Source organism: Oryctolagus cuniculus, chromosome 7 (assembly GCF_964237555.1).
Source record: "Oryctolagus cuniculus chromosome 7, mOryCun1.1, whole genome shotgun sequence".
Lineage (NCBI taxonomy): Eukaryota > Metazoa > Chordata > Mammalia > Lagomorpha > Leporidae > Oryctolagus > Oryctolagus cuniculus.
Genome location: NC_091438.1, coordinates 152601820 through 152623457, shown reverse-complemented (window position 1 = coordinate 152623457; position 21638 = coordinate 152601820). Strand labels below are relative to the sequence as shown.

General features: G+C 62.0%; 1 protein-coding gene across 1 annotated transcript in view; it reads left to right on the top strand.

The window, feature by feature from the left end:
• The first annotated feature begins 21431 nt into the window (after positions 1–21431).
• The window catches only part of ACTL8 (actin like 8), a 65992-nt gene continuing 65785 nt past the window's right edge, over positions 21432–21638 (top strand). The window contains exon 1 of the mRNA XM_051828348.2: positions 21432–21593. The gene's annotated coding sequence lies outside the window, so the exon portion shown is untranslated. The remainder of the gene's footprint in view (positions 21594–21638) is intronic.

The following is a 21638-nucleotide window of genomic DNA, read 5'->3' as shown; positions in this document are numbered from 1 at the left end:
GCGTTTCCTGTGGCCCCGCTGCACTTGTCACAAGGACCCGCCCGGGCAGGAGACGACCAGGGCAGCTGTCATCCCACTGCCCTGACTAAAGCCAGCCCAGAGCCACCAGCGCACAAACCCAGACACTCCCGCGTCAACACAGCCAGGACCAGAGCCGCGCAGCTCACGTCCAGCTCCTGCAGGGACTACGCGCTCACTGAGTTAAGCGATGAGCCCAGGGCCACGCGGGAAGGGCCGCGCTGGTTGCACAGCGTTCTCGTGGAACTAGGGCACTGATGGCGGAGCCGGAGTGAGAGAGCCACGCCTGGGGATGTGTCCAGTCTGTCTCCCGGGGCTTTCGTGGCGACAAGGGTGGGGAGGGCGCTCAGCGCTGGAGGCAGCTGGGGTTTGAAGCGCCCCTCTGCCGCGTTCCCTACGGACGACGGCTCGGCCTGCGTGAGCCTTACCTTGTGCCCTGGCTGGCCTCCCGGGGCTGTGTGCAGACAGCCTCGCCGCCGGGGCTGGGGCCGGGGCTGGGCCTCCGGGTCTCCTTTGTGGTCATCTCCTGCTGCTTGACAAAGCACCCAGCACTTAGAGGCTTTGCTCCTCTTAATCCTGTCGGTTAAGGGTGGGCTTTCTGCTCCGTCAGTGGGCAGCAGGGTGACGGGGTGGGGGTGGGGCCGGTCTTCCTGGGACCTCAGACTGCGGGTCATGGGTCCATGAGATAATTGGGGCACCCTTGTTCTGGGGACCCCTCAGTGCAGCTGCAGCCCCTGTCGGTCTGACGGGCCCGGGAAGGGCATGGCGATGCCCACAGCGGGCAGCAGGTGCCGGCTGTGAGTGTGAACTACCTTGGGCTTCCCGACAGCAGGGGTCTCCGGCAGCATTCCGCAGAGCGAAACAGTCCCAAGAAGCGAGCCCCTGTGCAGTTTGCGCGTGTCCCTGCTGGCTCAGGTCCAGGCCGAGCCGAAGCCTGGTCCGTGTGGGCGGGGCTGCGGGAGGCGCAGGGCGTGGGGGGCACCGGCCTGCCCAGGCTCCCGGGTGGTCGCTGTCGATACAAGGAAAGGCGGGATCGATGAATTTCCTGCCCGCAGCTCCAGGATTCTGTGATTCAGGAGGATGAATGACTGGCCCAGGGCCACGCGGGAGGGTGAGGGCAGAACTCGATCAATCACTGAGCCCACGCAAGCAGCGCTATCGATAAAGCGATCAGTAAGCCAGAAACGACAGACACAGGAAATGTTGCACGTCTGAGCACTGGGTCAGGGGATTAAGTGGGGCAGGCGCCGGGCGGGTGGGCAGGCTGCCCTGGGCGTGTGTTCCCGCGGGCAGTGACGGCCTGGGCAGGCAGAGTCTGAGCGGGCCGGGGTGGTGGGGGTGACGGGCACGCAGACCCCAGCACCCTTCCTGCTGCTCCAGGGACTGTGGATCCACACCAAGAGCGAGCGTCTGCTTAGACGTGAGGCTCAGAGAGATCAAGTCACTTGCCGGAGCCCACACAGCTGGGCCGGCGCGGAGCTGAGATGTGAGCCAGGCCTGTCTGGGTGCAAACCCCGTTGTGTGTTTTTCAGGACGCACTGCCTCTGGTCCAGCAGGTTGGGTTGGGGCTGAGAGCTGGTGGCCAGGGCAGGAGGTCTGGAGCGGGGCTGGAGACCCCACTGCCTCGCATTGTTGACCCGAAGCCAAGGGACAGGCAGCCTGGTGGGTGGTGAGGTCTGACTGCGCACGTGGCGAACAGGAGCTTGCAACTAGAATTAAATCCCTTCGTGGCTGTGTGGCTTTGGACAAAGACCCTAACGTCTCTGAGCCTCTGTTTCCCAGAGAGCCGTAAGGACGGGTGCTTGGTGCTTGGTAAACAGTGTCTGCCCCTGGGCCAGCAGCGGAAGGGATCAGATAGCAGATGACCCGTCTGGGCCTCTTTCCTTTTTTTTTTTTGGACAGGCAGAGTGGACAGTGAGAGAGAGAGGCAGAGAGAAAGGTCTTCCTTTGCTGTTGGTTCACCCTCCAATGGCCGCCGCGGCCAGCGCACCGCGCTGATCTGATGGCAGGAGTCAGGTACTTATCCTGGTCTCCCATGGGGTGCAGGGCCCAAGCACTTGGGCCATCCTCCACTGCACTCCCGGGCCACAGCAGAGGGCTGGCCTGGAAGAGGGGCAACCGGGACAGAATCCGGCGCCCCGACCAGGACTAAAACCCGGTGTGCCGGCGCCGCTAGGCGGAGGATTAGCCTAGTGAGCCGCGGCGCCGGCCTTGGGCCTCTTTCAGACAGGATCCTCCACCCACACCCCGCCAGGGCCCAGCAGAGCAGGTGCAGCTGTGTCTGCCTCCCCCTCCCCCTCCCCCTCCCCCACCCCAGCACCAGCAGCTGATCGAGAGGAAGAAACTTAAGTAAAACGAATGGCTTGCTGGCAGCGGCGGCCGCTGATTTATTTCCGGGAAGGGCCCGCGCTCCCCCGGCTGGCGACCTCTATTAACGTGGACGCGCCCCGAGTGCACATTGGGATGCGGCGCACCTCCTCTGGGCCTTTAAAGACCCCGCTGCTAAGTTTCAAAGCCGCTCGCCTGGCACGAGGAGTGTCTGTGAGCGCAATTCCTCGCGGAGGAATATTCCACCCAACGCCGCGTGATAAATGGCCGCGCGCACGGAGTGGCCCGGCACGGCACGGGGAACCCCGCTTGCTCTGTGCCTGAGCCAACAGCCGGCGCCGCCGCGGGCCTCCCCCCGTCTCTGCGGCACCAGGGCCGGTGCGGAGCCCGAGGGGCTCAGCTCCTGGCCAGGAACCCGGGCCTGTGCGTGCCCCAGACTGTGCTGCCCCTTGTACACCCATCCTTCCGCCCGCCCCCCCCCCCCCCGGGTGGGGGAGTTACCATTTCCGCTCTGCAGGACCCTGTGGGGTCCAGAGCGCTCGGGGACTTACCTGAGGTCGCGCAGCCCAGCCCGGAAGCAGGAGCCAGGAGCTGGGCTCCTACCTGGCTCTCAGCACGTGCGTCCCGGATGTTGGCCCTGACCGCACCCTCGAAGGCTCACAGTAAGAACCCTGGCATTTCATGGCCGGGGAACCCAGGCCCACGGGGGCCAGGGGACCTGCCCAAGGTCCCACGGCGAGTCTGGTACGCAGGAATGCTCCAGAGAGCAGCACGGGGCCTGTGTGGCTCTTTCTGGGGTCTCAGCCTGTGCCCTTCCCTCTCGGGTCCCTCCCCCAGGAGGGGGAATTGGGGTGACTTCAGAGAACTGAGTGAGGTCACGCAGGAAACCCGGGCTGGCAGGACACCCACAGTCCCCTTCAGCTCTGACTGCAAGGCCGGCGGCCAGAGGGTCAGCCATGGGGGCGGCTTTGTGGGCCGAGGGCCAGGCCCCCTGGATGGGCTGCCCACTGGCTCCCAGGAGCCTGGACAACGCCCTCCTCTCCCGTCTCGTCTGGTTGTCCGCCCGCCCTGGCCCTCTTCCTCCCTGCCTCTGGTCCTTCCTCATGCTGTTCCCCCTGACACCAGTGCCTTTCCCTCTCCCTCCACTGCCCAACAAAGCCCCACCTCCCCCTTAGAGCGCAGCACTGTGGTCACCTCCTCCAGGAAGCCCCCCGGGCCTTTAGCCTGGGCTCCTGCAGGCCCCGGGGCTTCCTCCTCTCAGGACACTTGACTGCAAGCCGCAATTCCACATGCCTGGTCTGCTTCCAGAGGGGACACAAGCGCCGTGACGTCTCCTGTCCATGCTCCCGGGCCCGGCACGTGGCAGGCACGCTGCAGACGGCTGTCCTGTCCATGGTCTGCAGGCGGGGCTCAGTGTGCATGTGTCCGGGGAGGGCCTCCAGTGCCAGTTGCTCCTCTGGGAGCCGAGGAATAGGACCCCGGCTGTGCTTCTACCCCCAAGGGTCCCGCAGGTCTCCAGGGTCCAGGCCCCCCGCGGAGTGCAGCCCACGGGCCTGGGCGGGGTCAGGGCCAGGTCTCCGGGTCCCAGGCCTCCGTTCATCTCTGCTCTTAACATGCCTGGGATGGATGCTCCTACTCCACCAGCTGGCCGGGGCTGGGTCGATTCCTATCTTTTTTTTTTTTTTTTTTTGACAGGCAGAGTGGACAGTGAGAGAGAGAGAGAGAGAGAGAGAGAGAGAGAGAGAGAGAGAGAAAGGTCTTCCTTTTGCTGTTGGTTCACCCTTCAATGGCCGCCGTGGCCGGCGCACCGCGCTGATCCGATGGCAGGAGCCAGGTGCTTCTCCTGGTCTCCCATGCAGGTGCAGGGCCCAAGCACTTGGGCCATCTTCCACTGCCTTCCTGGCCACAGCAGAGAGCTGGCCTGGAAGAGGGGCAACTGGGACAGAATCCGGCGCCCCGACCGGGACTAGAACCCGGTGTGCCAGCGCCGCAGGCGGAGGATTAGCCTAGTGATTCCTATCTTAATAGGATTATATTATATATAATATATTATATATATTATATTATAGCCCGATTCCTATCTTAAAGGCACAGGCCTCCCTTCAGCGCCGTCCGTGGGTGTTTTGCGGAGGTGGCTGTTTCCGAAAGCGCCCTCAATGGGCTCTTGGGTCAGAACTATGAGATCCTGGCTCACTGGCCCCGGGCGGCGGGGGAGGCGGCAGGCAGGTGCGTGGTGCTAGGAGGAGCGTCTGGAACAATCCCTCGGCCAGCGAGCGGAGTCGGGGGTTAAGAGTCCCTCTTCAGATGCAGACCTGAGGCTGGTAACCCCCAGGGCCGCACAGCCCCTGAGAGGCAGCGCTGGCACTGGAGTCCAGGTGCACATGAGGAGGGTCTCGCCTAGCTTGGGGGGGACCGAGTCCTGCCCGGCAGCCCCTCCCCACCCCCACTGAGGGGCCGGAACTCCCCGGAAGCCTCCGCACTCTGCTTGCTGCTTGTGGCACTGGGGCCACCTTGCCCCTAGGTCCCTTCCTGGGAACAGTGTCTCCCCTCCCCCACCCCTGACTCTTGCCTGCTTGATCGCAATTAAGGATGAGAACCACCATACGGGGCTCGAGGGCTGAATGAGTTCCCCTCACCCCACCCCGGTCCCGCTGGGCACCTGTGCACAGCTCAGACCTCGCGTCAGGGCTGTGGCCGGAGCCCGGAGCCCAGATTCGTCCCTTCCTGGACAGGAGGCAGCCGGCGTCTCCCCCGCAGGCTGCTGCCGCTGCTTCCAGGGCCCACCCCTGCCCGGAACGTCCCCACCGCCGTCCCCCCGGGGCTCGGCCGAGGTCTCAGCGCTGCTCCTCTGTCACTGAAAGCTGTGATGCTGGTCTAGCGTGGGGTGCAAGCCCTGGCCAGGGCCACGACCAGGCTGTGAGCTCCCGCCTGCAAGGACCGGGACTGGCCTTGGGCCTGGCCCAGAGCAGGGCTCAGACGAGGGAGCGGAACGGCCCAGGCGCCCCGGGGTGGTCCCTCCTCCTCCTGGCTGTGGGGTAGAGGGAGGGCCTCTGCCAAGCAGCCCGGGCTCTTGTCTTGCAGGCTGGAGAGGACGGGTGGGAGACGCCGCTCCCGGAGCGTCTGCCCCTGCGCCGGGTCGGGCTCGGTCACCCGCTCTGCCGGGCGCCTCCTTTGTGGATGGAGGGCAGCAGCTGTGGCCGTGGAGTTGCAGGGACGGAAAGCAGGTGAACCCCGTCCCAGTCCCAAACTCTCTCTTGTGGGCCTTGACGGAGCACGGAGAGCGTGGGATAAGGGTTCTCCGGGTCCCTATTTGATTTGATCTTTGCACGAGAACCCTGTGACCTCTGTGAGGTCAGAGATCAGAGAGGGGAAGCTACTTGTCCAGGGTCACACAGCAGTAAAGGAGGAGCTGTGACTCCATCCCTGAACCCCACCACCCTGTGCAGCACTGCTTTGTTTTGGGTGCACGGCTCGGGGTACCCCCGTCCTGACTCCCCACATCGTCCTGGGCCCTGGCCGGGTCATCAGCCTCTAGTTTTCACTTCCAGATGGTTGTGCAGGTTGAGTGCCTGAATGGCTTGGGACCAGGTCGTTTGGATTTTGGAAAATGTTCAGTTTTGGACTATTTGTGTTTACGTAACGAGACGTCTAGCGGATGGGCCACAAGTCTAAGCACAGAATTTATTGATGTTTTGTATATACCTGATACACATGTCTGATGATAATTTCATCTTTTTATTCTTTTAAAAGATTTATTTGTTTATTTGAAAGTCAGAGTTACAGAGAGGCAGAGGCAGAGAGAGAGAGACAGAGAGAGAGAGAGAGAGAGAGAGGTCTTCCACTGCTGGTTCACTCCCCAATTGGCCACAATGGCCAGAACTGTGCGGATCCAAAGCCAGGAGCCAGGAGCTTCCTCCAGGTCTCCCACGTGGGTGCGGGGGCCCAAGGACTTGGGCCATCTTCTACTGCTTTCCAAGGTCATAGCAGAGAGCTGGATCAGAAGTGGAGCAGCTGGGACTCGAACCAGGAACCTGATACAGGATGCCCTAAGTGGTGGCTTAACCCGCTGCTCCACCACGCCCACCGCAAGGTGGATTTGCACACTGTTTTTAGTCGCCTGTGTTTGGCCTGTGACCTGACCAGACGGGCAGGTGTGGAATCGTCCACTTGTGGTGTCACGCCACCCTCCAAGCTTTTGGAGCTTGGATTTCGGGGTTGGGGCGGCTCGGCCCACGCGAGCTGCGCTGGGTGCAGGCAGGGGGCTGCGTTAGGTCCCCGGATCAGACCTGAAGTGGCTCAGAAACCATCCAGCCCCGGCCCGTCCTGCTAATGCCCATCCAGGAATCACGCAGCACCAGGGACGGAGCCGGCACCAGACGTCCCTGCAGCCAGGGCTGGCTCCCCGGAGGTGACGTCAGGTGCCCTCCCTCTGCGGGGACCTGGTGGCCGCACTCTGCACCTGTGGGTGGCAGGTCCCCCCGCCCTTGCCTCTGCCCTCCCTGCTTCGGTGAGTCACTGCGGGGAACTGGGCTTCCCTGGCCCCTCCCCTCCCACCACTCCCCCAACAGCCTGGAGGGCGCATGCTTAAAAGGTTGCACCAACTTTGGTCTCTCCACCCCCACCTCCTCGGAGGGGAGGAGCCTATCAACCACTGTGGGGGGCAGCAGAGGTAGCACCCTGGGGGGCGGTGGAACCCCCATTGTCCCCTCAAGTCCCCTGGGCGCTGGCTTCCTTGGACAAGTGGGCAGAGATCTCCCGGGAGCCGGGTGCCCTTCCCTCCTGATGCTGCAGGGGGCGCTGGGACCCCCTTCCGGGAGGCTTGTGTCCAGTCCTGCCGGACGCCCCCATGGGAGTGCGGGATTGAAACCCCAGTGAGAGGCGCCGGGGAGCACGGTGTTTCAGGATGACTGGTCCACACCTCGGGACGACCCGAGACCCAGCCCGATGCTCCTCCCCCGCGAGCCCGCCTCAGCCGTCTGCCTCTCCTCGGAGGTCATTTCAGGAATCCTGGCGGGCGAGTTTCTCCAGGAGGGACTTTGGGGAAGATCCCATATTTGAGCTGTTCCGTGTCCACGGGGAGGGCAGCTGGGCCCACCCGACGGTCGGATTCAGCGGGTCCGCAGGGTAACTTGTAGTAGGTCCCAAGGTCCTGGGGCCGCACTGCACACACTACTCTGGCCTCTGGAGAGATGATAGCTGCCCAGCCCTGGGTACCCCGAGAACCATCCGTGGGGCGTGTAAGGCTCCCTGGAGGCCAGGACCCACTCTCGGGCTGGTTACTGAAACGTTTCTGGTGATGGCCGCGTGTGCCGTGGTCGGGGCACCAGCAGCGTCAGCCACTTGGTGGGACGGGGGAGGGGAGCAGCTGTGCGCACCAGGAGGCTCTGAGAGGCGGAGGGAGGCACCCACCCTGGGGCCACACCCAGGCTCAGGCCCCGCCCCCTGGGGCTCCGGAGGCGGCTTCTCCTGAGCCTGGCACTGCCAGGGCGTCCGCTCCCTCTCCCACCCTTGGCACCGCCTGTGGGCACTGTTGGACGAGACACACAGAGCCCTGGCTTCAGGCCGCTCACAGCAGTCAGAGAGACAGGACACGGATAATGGGGCAGGCGGTGGGCTCCGGCATGGGGAGCCCACCCTCTGGGTAGGTTCTCCCAGAGCAGGCATGAGCCAGATCCTCCCTGGTGGAAGGCCTTGCTCAGTTTCCAGGTCACAGCACCCCAGGGTCACTCAGTCCAGCCCCCTGTCTCCAACAAAGACGGCAGGGCCGGTCCCATGGCGGTGGGTCTGTGCCTCATGCTGTTCCAGTTTTGCTTGGTGTCCTTTTTTTTTTTTTTTTTTTAAAGATTTATTTATTTGAAAGTCAGAGTTACAGAGAGAGAGAGAGAGAGAGAGAGAGAGAGAGAGAGAGAGAGTCTTCCATCTGATGGTTCACTCCCCAATTGGCCGCAACGCCCGGAGCTGTGTGGATCCAAATCCAGGAACCAGGAGCTTCTTCCGGGTCTCCCATGTGGGTGCAGGGGCCCAAGGACTTGGGTCATCTTCCACTGCTTTCCCAGGCCACAGCAGGGAGCTGGACAGGAAGTGGAACAGCTGGGTCTCGAACTGGCACCCATATGGAACGCCGGAGCTTCAGACAGGGCATTAACCCGCTGCGCCGCAGCGCCGGCCCCGGTGTCTGTCTTGTTAATTCTCGGTGTCTCCGTGTCCTGGCTTGGGCTCCTTCCTCCTGCCTCTCCCACTCCGTTTCTCTCCATTCCCCCCGCGCCGTCAGAGCCCCAGGGCCCCTTAGGACGCTCCGATATCTTCTGGCCCCTCCCGGGAAAGCCTCTTTCGGGCTGGGTTTCTCTGCTCTGGCCACAGCCTCAGCCCCTCTCTCCATGAACTTATTCCAAGTCCAGGGCTGGGGACGCATTCCTCGCCCTCTGCCTAGGGATGCCGAGCCCCCTGCCTGGCGAGGGAGCTCGGGGTGGGGGGTTCCCCTTCCCCGCCCCCCGCCCGGAGGGGTCAGCTGGGACTCCAGGGTCGGGCCCGCGCTGGGCAGGGGCTGATCTTGGTTGGGTCAGGGAGCCTCGTGTTCCAGCCTGCCTGGGGTGGCTCTAGTTCATTCTCTGAAACATTATTTCACTGGACATTTATTGGCTGTCTGTGGTGTTTCGGGCACGGAGGGAGAGAGAATAAATCAAGTGCATCCCCGAAGGAGTCCAGTGAATAATGTTTAAGGTGCCATCCGCCCGCCCTTCCGCCCATTTGTCATTCAGTCATTCATCTACCTATTCACTTATTCCATACATAGTGAGCGTCTATTATGTCACACTCAGAGCCAGGCCCTGGGGACACAGGAATACACCAGAGAGTGCCTGCCCTCAGAGTCGCCCCCTAGTGGAGAAAACGAGACGGAGACGCAAACAGACGCGCTCACGCCGCTGTGGGCTGGGCTAGGGCAGCCACAGCAGCCCCCACCAGGCCTGGCTCAGCCACGGGTGGGGCTGCCCCGGGGCCGGCTTGGAAGGGGTGTGTGGTGCTGGCTTGCTACTAGGCACCCCTGGGCAGGGCGAGGGTTAGGGGCCGTGCCCAGATCCTGCTCGGACGTGCGCCCCCTAAGGCCTGGATGGTGCCTTGCATAGGTGCGCGGGAGAGGGAAGGAAATCCATTTCGCAGCTAGGAAATTATTGAATATTTAGGAGCCGGAGCAGACCGTTTAGAGGGGAAATGAATTCTCTGGCCTCCTCTGGCTGCGATAAATCAGCCCAGTCCTCCTGTTTCTTCATTTTCCTCCACGGGACCGGGCTGGCGCTGTGCTTAGGCAGCGCTAAAGGCATTGTTCTCCCAGAATCGGTGACAGCGGCTTCGCGAGCCACCCGGGAGGCCTGGTGGACCCCGTCGGCCAGGCCCTGCCCGTGCACAGGCCTGGGGCCCAGAGCCGGAGCCTGAGAGCGCGTGGAGCCGGCTGGCTGCCCGTAGTCGCCCACGGAGCCGTCTTCCCTCCCGAGGGTCGAGGTCTTGCCAGGGGAGGGCTGTTGCGCAAGCCCCAAGCCTGGACCCATAGCAGCCGGAGACCCAACGTAAGTGGCTGGGATGGGCCCAGGGCCCGAGCCATGAGGCAGGAGGATGAGGGAGTGCTGGATTTCAGTTAGACTGAAGGAAGGACTTCCCTGTCTGAAGGTGGTTGCTCCCCCTAGGTGGTGGTCAGAGCAGACACTGAGCCCAGGCAGCCCCTGAGTTGCTCTGACGGCCAGCCTGGGCGTGCACTGGCCCCGGCACGGGCTCATCTCCTTTACCAACTCTGCTTCTCCAGCCCGGGGCTCAGCAGAGGTTCCGGTTGGGTCCGGTCCGGGGCCAGCGTGCCTCGGAGACACCCGGGGAGCTGTGGAGGACGTGGGGGGGACAGGTGAGCTGCAGGGCCCAGCTTGCAAACCCCGTTGGAGACCAGCGCCCTGGGGGGCGTCTCAGAGGAGGCCCCGCGCCAGGCTTTGAAACAGCTCCCAGCTCCGCAGGCGAGGCGTGCTTGTTGCAAACCTGCAGTAGCACAGCCAGGAATGTTGCAACCTCCCCTCCCCCGCCGAGCACAGGGGAGTGCCTGCACAGCCCGTCTGGGACAGCACGTCTGTCTGTCCCTGGCTGCTGCGGTGTTTTGAGTCCAAAGTCGAGTCTGTTTTAAAGGAAGATCTGCCGACAGCTGCTGGGAAACCAGGCCCCGGGTGGCGGGACATGGACACAGCGGACTTTACTGTCCTGGGTGTGTCTCCCCCAGGGGGGCGCCTGTGCGCGGGCAGAGCTCCGTGCAGAGCTGACGGTGGGGGAGCAGGTGCGTGCAGGAGCTCAGGGAGGGGAGGGAGCCAGGGCGGCTCCTCCAGGCCACCAGGCTGCCAGAAGCTGCTGGGAGCACTAGGCAGCCGTGAAAAAGATGCGGTAGCAAGGATGGAGCTGTCCTGGCTTGGGGCCCTGGGACACGGCCGCCCGTCCACGTTAGAGGGGAGGGGTGGCCGTTTCTGGAAGAGCGCCCTGTGGGTGGGAAGGAGCTGCTTGTCCCTGCCCACTCCTCTCCCACCTTGAGCCAAACATGAGCCCAGGCAGCGGGAAGAGAGGAGAGAGGGGTGCGCTGCCCTGGGGAGCAACACCTCCCACCGAGGCCAGCCCCTGCCCCCAGCCCCTGCAGGGCCCCCCGTGGGCGGTGACTTCCTGTGAGAGGCCGGCACAGCTTGGGGTTATAAGAACAGGCTTGGGGAATATTCAGGAATGAGTTCAAGGTCCAGTTTTGTCACTTCCTCGCCACAGGCAACTTCTCCCCTGTTTTAAAACCCCAGTCTCCCCACCTGTAAAATGGGTACAGGTGTCCTGCAAGGTGACTTACGTGGAGTGCCTGACCCAGGGAGAGCTACGCAGCTCGGTTTACTCCTTCCTGTAATCCTTTGATAAGATGTGATTAGGGACACTGGCCCAAGCAGAGTTGTTACAGAGAGGCAGAGAGAGAGAGAGACAGAGAGAGGTCTTCCATCCGCTGGTTCACTCGCCAAGTGGCTGCAATGGCCGGAGCTGCGCTGATCCGAAGCCAGGAGCCAGGAGTTTCTTCTGGGTCTCCCCTGTGGGTGCAGGGGCCCAAGGACTTGGGCCACCTTCCACTGCTTTCCCAGGCCATAGCAGAGAGCTGGATCGGAAGTGGAGCAGTCGGGACTTGAACTGGCGCCCATATGGGATGCCGGCACTTCAGGCGGCAGCTCTACCTGCTAAGCCACAGCGCCAGCCCCCATGCACTAAATTTCAAGCTGAATTGGAGCCTTTGGAGAAAACACTACTTCTCTCCCTCTGTCTCTCTCTTGAGTCTTTAGAGTCTCAACTGAAGGCCAGTGATCCGTTGAACCCTAACGCCTGCTCAGGGCCTGGCACCCAGGCGTGTCCACATGCAGGACCAATGTGCTGCTTACAGCGATGCCATTAAAACCAGAGCGGCTGGGGCTGGTGCCGTGGCTCACTTGGTTAATCCTCCACCTGCTGTGCCGGCATCCCACATGGGTGCCAGGTTCTAGTCCCGGTTGCTCCTCTTCCAGTCCAGCTCTCTGCTGTGACCCGGGAAGGCAGTGGAGGATGGCCCAAGTGCCTGGGCCCTGCACCCACATGGGAGACCAGGAGGAAGCACCTGGCTCCTGGCTTCGGATTGGCGCAGCACTGGCCATAGTGGCCATTTGGGGGGTGAACCAACGGAAGGAAGACCTTTCTCTCTCTCACTAATTATTTCAAATAAAAACCAAAGGTGGCTAGGCCCACCATGTCCCAGGCCTAAAAAAAAAAAAAAAAGAAAAAGAAACCAGAGCGGTGGGTGTTCGGCACAGTGGCTGAGCCGCTCCTGGGGCACGCACATCTCATACCGAGTCCTGGGTTCAAGTCCTGGCTCTGCTCCTGGCTCCAGCTTCCTGCGGGTGCTCTCCTGGGAGACAGCAGGCGGTGACCCAGCAGCTGAGTCCTCGCCTCCCCGAGGTGGGAGACCCAGGCCGAGTTCCAGCTCCCAGCTTTGGCCTTGCTCAGCCCCTGGTTGTTGCGGGCATCTGGGGAATGAACCAGCAGTTGGGACTCCTCTCTCTCTCTCTCTCTCTCTCTCTCTCTCTCTCTCTCTCTCCAGCCCTGCTCCCCTCTCAAATAAAATAATAAATAATTTTTTAAAAAGACCATCAAGAACACTGGATCCCAGGGGAATATTAGAAGACAGTACCGGACAAGTCCTTGTGTCCCGGATGCCACTGCTGAGCTCAGAGAGGCTCAGGAGTCACCAGGGCTACACAGCAAGTGGCTGTCGGGGCCGCCACGGAGCCGAGGGCAGCGTGCTCTTCCTGGCCTGTCTTCCTCCGCGCCGCCTCGTGCAGCTTCCTGTCTGTGCCCTGCAGCGGAGTTCAAGGTTTGCAGTGACCGTGAGCGCCACGAAGTCTGGGGCTTTGGCCCATCCATGCTCGGATCCCCGACTTGCACAGTGTGGGGTCCAGCACAGTCGGACGCAGCTTACCCCGCTCCTGCTGCTACCCTTGGCCAAGGGGCTTCATCCCTGTCAGCCTCCATCTCCCCATCTGTGAAAGGGGACCCCGGGGCACCCAGGTCACAGGCACGCGGAGTCATCGCAGGCACAGTGTCGGTGGCGTGAATGGCCGGCTTCGATCCGAGAGCCTGGCTTCCCTGAGACTCCTCCCAGTGCCACCCAGGCAGGCGACAGGGCAGGCAGGAGGCGTCTGTGCAGGACGTGGGGCTGGGGACAGGGCTGGGGACAGGGGCCGCGCTGGGGACCAAAGGGTGCTCCGGAAGAATCCGATGGAACATTCAGCATCACACGGACCTGCCAGGGAGTGAGGTCTGTCCCAGGGCTGGCTGCGTGGTGGGTGGAGGGTCGCTCCCAGCCTCGGTGTCCCCTCTTGGGGGGCTGCCGCCTGCCCCCTGCCCAGTGCAGCTTCCCGGATCCCGCGAGGCTGTGCTGGCCTCTGGGTTGTCAGAACTTTTGTTCCGCGGCCAGGGTGCTGTGGCCGGCGCACCGCGCTGATCTGATGGCAGGAGCCAGGTGCTTCTCCTGGTCTCCCATGGGGTGCAGGGCCCAAGGACTTGGGCCATCCTCCACTGCACTCCCGGGCCATAGCAGAGAGCTGGCCTGGAAGAGGGGCAATCGGGACAGAATCTGGCGCCCTGACTGGGACTAGAACCCGGTGTGCTGGTGCCGCAAGGCAGAGGATTAGCCTAGTGAGCCGCAGTGCCGGCCTGTTATTGTTTTTTTAATTCCACCTCCTGTTCTTTAAACCCAGGAGCCAAATGGGCTGCAGCCATCCTGACGTGAGCATGGGGCGAGGGAAGTGGGTCTCCCTGGGCTGCTGGTCAGGGGCAGGCGGGGAGCCGGGCTCGGGCCGGAGGAGAGGGGGGCTGGGGCGGGGTCTCGGCTCGACCTCTCTGCCCCTGGCGCTGTCTCCAGGAGACTTCTTTGAGTCATGTGAGTGGTGGTGGTGGATGGAATTTTCTTTTAAGATTTTATTTGTGAGGTAGAGTTACAGACAGAGGGAGCAAGAGAAAGAGAGAGAGAGAGGTCTTCCATCCACTGGTTCACTCCCCAATTCGCCGCAACAGCCATAGCTGCGCTGATCCGGAGCCAGGAGCCAGGAGCTTCTTCTGGGTCTCCCACGCAGGTGCAGGGGCCCAAGGACCTGGGCCATCTTCTTCTGCTTTCCCAGGCCGCAGCAGGGAGCTGGATTGGAAGTGGAGCAGCCGGGACTCGAACCTGCGCCGTGTGAGATGTTGGCACTGCAGGCAGAGGCTTAGCCCAAGAGCACTAATGATGCGCTGGAACTGAGCCTAAGACGCAATGCAGGTCTGGCGTGTGGATGCCCAGAACTGTTACCAGTTCCCCAACCAGCAGCCAGGACTGCCAACAACCTCCCTGGGGACCCTGAAAGGCTGGGCCGCGTGGGACCCCACTCCCAGCATCGCGGCCAGGAGCCCGAGCTTCCCTGGCCCTGCCTGGCGGCGTCAGCTCCCGGGCTGCCCCTCGCCAGCTCTGCGCGTTCGGGCCTCAGTTTCCTGGTGTGTGAAATGGGCAGCAGTGGCTGCCTCGGGGGTCGCGGTGAGCATCGAGTCGGCTCATCCAGGGGCACGCCCTGGGCTAGAGCCGGGGACACAGTGAGGGCTGTGCAAGTGCTGGGGTGTGTGTGTGTGTGTGTGTGTTTTAAAGATTTATTTATTTGAAAGGCAGAGCACGAGAGAGAGAGAGAGAGAGAGAGAGAGAGAGATGTCTTCCGTCCACTGGTCCACTCCCCACAGGGTTGTGACAGGCAGATCTGGGCCAGACTGCAACCAGGCCCCTGGAACCCCATCCTGCTCTTGGGGGGCAAGGCCCCAAGCACGGACCACCTCCTCCGCTGCTTCCCAGGTGCGGAGCCCGGCCCACGTGTGGGCTTTGGCTGCGGTGGTTCCTCCCCCGTGTGAATGAGACGGCCCCGGGCGTCCTCACCCATCTGCAGGCCGGAGGCCCGGGCCCAGGGTGCTGCGGGCCGCTTCCTCCCCGGGCCTCTCTCCCGGGCTTGCAGGCGGCCGCCTCCCCGCTGGGTCCCCCCATGGCCTTTTCCTGTGCATGGACGTCCCGGGTGCCCCCTCTTCTTCTTGTGAGGACCCCGCCACGTCGCGTCAGCCCTCTCCCTGCCACGGCCTTGTTGGGCCTGAGTCACTTCCATGTCCCCAGATACAGTCCCGCTGGGACTTAGGGCTTCGGCAGAGGAGTTTGGGGGACCCAGTTCATCTGTGACACCGTGTGCCGGCCGTCAGCCCAAGGCTGAGCGGCGGCTGCTCCCTGGGGCAGGATGTATTTATTTCTCCCAATCACTAAAGTCCCAGACCAGGATAACCAACCTTGGTGGTATGCTTGGAGGTCAGGGGGCTCCTGGGCGAGAGACTTTCAGCTTTGACAGCGGCAAGTTGGCCGCCTTTGTCTGCATGGGAGCCCCTCCCTGACTCCCCCTGCTGGCCCCGAGGTTTGCCCACGCCTTGGAGTGACACTGACCATGGATAGGAGTCGGGACAGCCTGTGCCAGCTGGGCAGTTGCGGCCATCTGGGGAGTGAAGCAGCCGATGGAGGATTTCTGCCTCTCCCCGCTCTGTGACTCTGCCTTTCAAATCACTCACTCAATCCTGTTCCTTTTTTTTTTTTTTTTGGAAGATGTGCCCTTGGTACTTCAGGCCACCAGTGAGCCTCTTGGCCGGGGCAGAGACCCTGCAGCATGGGGGGGGGGGGCAGCGAGAGGCAGGGCTTCGAGGGTTAAAGTGACCTGGAGAGAGCGCCTGGTGGAGCGCCGGCCAGCACCAGGGAGGCATTGCCATGATTCACGCGAGTTCAAGGACTTACTCTTCCGGCCTCGTTCAGCAGTGTTTGCGTGTGCTGTGCTAAGAGCTGTCTCTTGATTCTGAGGCGTAATTTGGAGCAAGGTCACTATTCCCTGAGACAGGCCTCCTGGCCTCTCCTCTGCCCGCCGAGAACCCTGGGAGCCACCACGGGAGGCTGTCTGGTGGAGGAGGCCCCGGTCCTGGGTCCCTGCTGGCTGCACACTCTCCTCATCCAGGAGGCGGGGTGGGAGGGCCCTGGAGTGAGCACGCAGATGGCGACGAGCCTCTTCCCTGGTTGACTGGGACAATTCTCCGAGTTTCGTTTCCTGCTTCCCCTTCTGTGTGGCTGTGAATGGCCTTGGGCGCACACCTGGGCACAGCGGGGGGAGGGGGCAGTGCCCTCTGAGCAGGTGCCCAGCGGATGCCTGCACTGCTGGCCCAGGGCCACAGGTTGACAGGCAGAGGCCGTGAAGCTCAAGTGCGATGTTAGCTCCCAGCATCATGGGAAGTATTCAAAGGAGATATTCCCGTCACCACCACCACCCCCGTCACCACATCATCACCATTTCATTTTCACCATCATCGCCATCGGGTCTTGTCTGCGCCCTCCCTTCTTCCCATTCTCCAGAAGAGATAACTGAGACGCCGGCACAGTCCGGGACTTGTTCCGGCCGGTTTCGCACAGCAGCCAGGCTCCCCGCGCCTGCGCGTTTGAGGGATGCTGGTTGAAGCAGACCAGGGCCGGGTAGCCGCAAGGCAGGGGCCCGAGACTCAGATGCAGGCGTCAGCTCTTGGTCGCTACCACGCGGTACTCACACTGCCTACGATGGGAAGCGGTTTATTCGGGCTCTCGGGTCTGGGGGTTCCCAGCCCAGGACTGGGCACCCCCCTGGTGTGGCCTCCAGGTGCTGGAAGAGTCACAGAGCGTCACCTGGCCAGAGGGGACCTCATGTCCCCCGTCTCTCACGAAGCCACCAGGATTCAATCACTGTGACGCCTCCCAACCGCCAAGTGCTGTCTGCCCACGTCCCGGCGGCCTCACCTAAAAACACGGCCACTGCATGCAGCTCCCACCCTCTGAGCGCCGTGAGCGCTGGCTTGGACGAGGCTTGGACACGTCAGACATTGGGGGCACGTGCTATGCAGACCACAGCGCACGCGCATTGGTGCGCCGGCCTCCCTTGGAACCCTCTCGATGGAAAGGCCCTTGGGGATGGTCCCACCTCCCTGCAGACACCACTGCTGGGGCCAGGCTTCTTCCTCTCGGATCCCTCCCTCGGTGGCTCTGTTCCTTCCGCTGCCCAGCAGCCCGTGGGAGCCCCACAGGGCAAGGAATGGTGGCCAACGCAAGGGAGGCTGGGACCTGCCCACAACCACGTGGATGATCTTGGCAATGCATCTTTCAGCTTTAAGGTGAGCCCAGAGCCCTGCCCAGCGGGCCACACCAGTCTCGCGGGAGACCCAGAGCCAGCCAGCTAAGCTACTGTCGATTCCTGACCCCAGGGAGCTGCACGCCATGACCGATATGGGTCATTTGAACCTGCTAAGTTTCGGGGTAATGTGCAACAGATAAATAACACCCATGGGTATCGGCCTGAACACCCTCCCCGCCCAAGACTGGCTGTTTATCCAACTCGCTGCTGCTTTTATTTATTTATTTAAGATTTATTTATCTATTTGAGAGGCTGAGTTGCAGAGAGAGACAAGGAGAGAGAGACAGAGAGCGAGGTCTTCCGTCTGCTGGTTCACTCCCTAAATGGCTGCGACAGCCGGAGCTGGGCTGATTCTTGATCCAGAGCCGGGAGCCAGGAGCTTCCCCCACATGAGTGCAGGGGCCCATCACTCAGGCCAGTTCTACTGTTGTCTCAGGCCATTGACAGGGAGCTGGGTTGGAAGTGGAGCGGCCAGGACTTGAACTGGTGCTCATTAGGGATGCTGGCGCTGCAGGCGGAGGCTTAGCCCACTAAGCCACAGCGCCCAACTCGCTGCTTCTCTCTGGGCCTGTTAACTGCAGAAGGCTCGGAAAACCATGGCAGCCAAGGGATGGTCCAAGAGTGGGCATGGAGGGAGCCTGGTGCCACTGAGGCCCCTTGGGGAGGCGCTCTGGAGGGAGGTGTGGCCAGGCCTCCCGCCCGGTCACTCCAGGAAACGCTGGGCTCTGCGGGCCTCCCGCTGGCTGCTGAAATGAGTGCCCTGCCCGGGGAGGTGGCGCACGGCTTCCCCCAGGCTCTCAGATGGGTCTGTGGCTTCCTGCACACGATGCATCATAGGTGGGGGTAGGGGACCTGCCGGCAGGCTGTGCCAGTCAGGGCCGGCATCGGGCTCCTCACTCCACACACTGCTCCAGGGGCAGGGCCGCTGCGGCGGGCTGGAGGGGCTGGGCAGAGGGCCCCTAGGGGGCAGGTCCCCTGCCAGGACAGCAGGTCACTCAGCCGGGACCGAGGGCAGCTCTTTCCTCCACTGTTTCCCCACCTCTGCCTGCTCTTCTTTTCTTTTTTAAAGATTTATTTATTTATTTGAAAGTCAGAGTAACAGAGGGACACACACACACACACACACACACACAGAGACAGAGAGAGAAAGAGGTCTTCTGTCCACTGAGTCACTCCCACGTGGCTGCAATGGCCAGGGCTGGGCCAGGCTGAAGCCAAGAGCCAGGAGCTTCTTCTGGGTCTCCCACATGGGTGCAGGGGCCCAAGGACTTGGGCCACCTTCCACTGCTTTCCCAGGCCACAGCAGAGAGCTGGGTTGGAAGTGGAGCACCCAGGACTGAAACTGGTGCCCATATGGGGTGCTGGCACTGCAGGCGGTGGCTTTACCTACTGCACCACCGTGCCAACCCCTTCCCCTGCCTTTTCACGGGGAGTAAGTGGGGTGGAAAATTCTGGAGGTGCCCAAAGTCAGCCACCTTTGTGTCTGGGGCCATGGCAGGTACCCGGATGCCAGGCAGGCGGGAATTAGAAGTGGTAAAGGGAGCGCAGGCTGCTAGGAACAGTGTGGCCCCTGCCTGTCCCTTCTACCCCCAGGAGATCCCTTCCCTTCTAGAACGTTCTGCCAAGTGCCAGGAGCATGGGAAGAGTGTTTCTGGAAGGTTCCAGGGTTCAGGGGCTCCAGTCATGGATTCCATCACTAGCGTCGCCTAAGGAAGGGGACTGGTGTGAGTCTGGAGCGCCTGCCGCTGCAGGGAACTCTGGGAGGTCCCCGCACACTGGGAGTCCCAGGTGCAGCTCAGGGGACTCTGGGAGGTCCCCGCACACGTGTGCAGCTCAGGGAACAGATTTAGCGACTCCGGATGACTCATCCAGAGCGGCCCAGCTCTTCTGTGCGGGCCGGGGTCTGAACCCAGCCCACGCCTTCTCCCTCGCACCTCTCCGCCCGCCCCGCCCAGGTGTCGGGTGTGGGGGTGGCTGTGCTGTTACTGCTGCCTAACAAACAGTGCCCGCTTCAAGCTCCGCACAACTCAGGATTACCCCCCCCTCCCCCGCCCGGGCTCACAGTGCCTGCTCGCTCACCGCCTCCGCTGGGGGCTGCAGGCTGGGCCGGGGGGCTTGCTCTGCGCTTACTCAGCTGGGAGAAACCTGCTGTGTCTCCTACGGCTTCATCTTGGATCCGGTGCCCCTGTCCTGTGCTCACCCTCCCAGGCGAGTTCCCTGGCCAGCCCAAGCCCTCCTGGGCCAGGGGTGGGAATATTGCTGTCTCCTTGGTGCAAGGCACAGCAAAGTCACCGAGCAAAGCTCCCTCGCCTCACTCTCTCCCAGGGAGGCAGGAAGATAGGGAGTAACAGTCTAGGCGTCCCTGGGGGAGGCAGAGGCAGGAACACAGGCTGCCCGGGGCTCCTCACACCCTGCGGCCGGCTCTCGGCTGCAGGATGCACCAGGGTTACGTCATCCTACCAGAGCAAGCGGCTTCCACCTACAGGCAGGCGCCGTGCCTTCTTAGCCGCCCCCCCCCCATTTTTATTTTATTTTATTCTGATTGAAAGAGCTATCTGATACTTACTCAAGCATAGAAGTGACAGCAATAGAAAATACAGGTTTATTTATTTATTTGAAAGGCAGAGTTGCAGAGGGTGAGGGGGAGGAGTGGGAGCGGGGATGGAGGGCGATCTTTCATCTGCTGGTTTATTCCCCAAATGGCCACAGCAGCTGGGGCTGGGCCAGGCCACAGCCGGATGCCTGGAACGCCATCCATTCTCCCACGCGGCTGGCAGGGGCTGGAATGCTTAGACCACGCTCTGCTGCTTTCCCAGGCCCCTTAGCAGGGAGCCGGCTCAGAAGTGGAGCAGCCGGGACTTGAACCTGCGCACGTGTCCGATGCTGGAGTCGGCCTCGCAGGCAGCAGCTGAACCCTGGCCGGCCCAACAGGAAGAGGTTTGCCAGGTGTGTCTTTGCATCGGTATGACAGGTGTGTCAGAACCGTCGTGTCCGGGGAGCCGGGTTTCAGAGATGCTGAATGTAGGTGTGTCTTGGCATTGATGACGTCATGCTGGCTCTGTTGGATGCTGCTTGAAGGCGTACATGGATAAGCTCATTTGTATCGCAAGACAGCACAAGTAGAGAATATTATTGTGCCCATTTTGAAGATGGGTAGAGCGAGGCTCAGAGCGACCAGTTGTCGTGCTCAGGACCCACAGTCGGTAAGTGGAACCGCTGGGATTTGGAGTTCTGACCATCGGACTCCAGCTGCTACATGAGTAAGAGCGCGGGCATGGAGACAGATGTGCCTCGGTCTCCTCATCTGTCAAGTGGGGTGATAGAAGTAACTGCGTTTGGAAAGACAGCGCCGAGCACAGAGCACTGTGCACACGGGTCACTCCGGGGTCCCAGAAGACTTCCGCCCCCCTGAAGCTGTGACGCCCCAGAGAGACCCCACCAGCAGCTGGCTGATTTGCAGGCGTCTTAGAAATTTGTTGTGAGGGAAGCGAAATGCGTATGCAGTTCGTGTGCCTTCATTTAATCAAAAATGTTTGCCTACCGCGGGCAGGTGGTACCCGGTGGTATTGGACTGGAAACCAACGATTCGGGAGACAGGGCTGGGGGTGGGCAGGCAGCCTCGGTGTCCAGTGCCAGTTCTCGGCTCCACCCGGGGCAGCCTGGGCGCCGGCTCCACACAGCTCCTTGCTGGTGCAGACCCCGGCGGCACCGGCGACGGCTCAGCTGCCTGGCTTCCAGCCTCCTCTGCTCAGTGTCCAGCTGCCAACTTCAGCCCCAGCCAGGGCTCGTCGTGGGCCTCTGCGGAGTGGACCAGCGGATGGAGCGCACTCTCTCTCTCTCTCTCTCTCTCTCTACCTCTTTAATAAGTAAAAATTCTAAAAATTGAGATGTAGTTTCTGTACAATGAGACACTCAAGAGTTCAGTTACAAGGATTTTCACCAATTTATTTATATACCTGCACCCATCACCACCCTAAGTGTGAATCAGTAAAAGTTACTATAAAAGTGTTTATGAGAGGCATTTCCACCACCCCAGAAATTCTCACCCTGCCTCCTTTCAGTAAAATGCCCCCACCCCCACCCCGGCACCTGCTGTGGGAATTCTGTCCTTGTAGATTACCCTGCCTGTTCCTTCTCTGAAACGTACAGGCTGTGCTGTTCTGGGTCTGGCTTTCCCGTATTGTTTTGTTGCTGTTGTCCCAGGAGCGCAGGTTATGGGTTCACTGCCTCCCGCACCCTTCTGAGCCGCTGTCTGGAAAGGGAGCTGGGCCCTTTAAGCGCCCCCCTGGCCAGCAGGCGGGCTCAGGCAGCAGGGGGCACTGGGGACCAGGGGCCTGCCTCCCAGCACGTGGGGCCCTGCCTCCCAGCACGTGGGCGCCAGCCGCTCGCTCAGCAGCCCCCAGCCCCCAGCTCCACCTTCGGGCAGCTCTGCCGGGGTCCCCGTGAGCCGCCTCCCCTCCTGAGCAGCTGTGGTTTGGGGTGAGTGCCCCAGCTCCGACTTCTAGCAAGTTCGCCGGTGTGGAA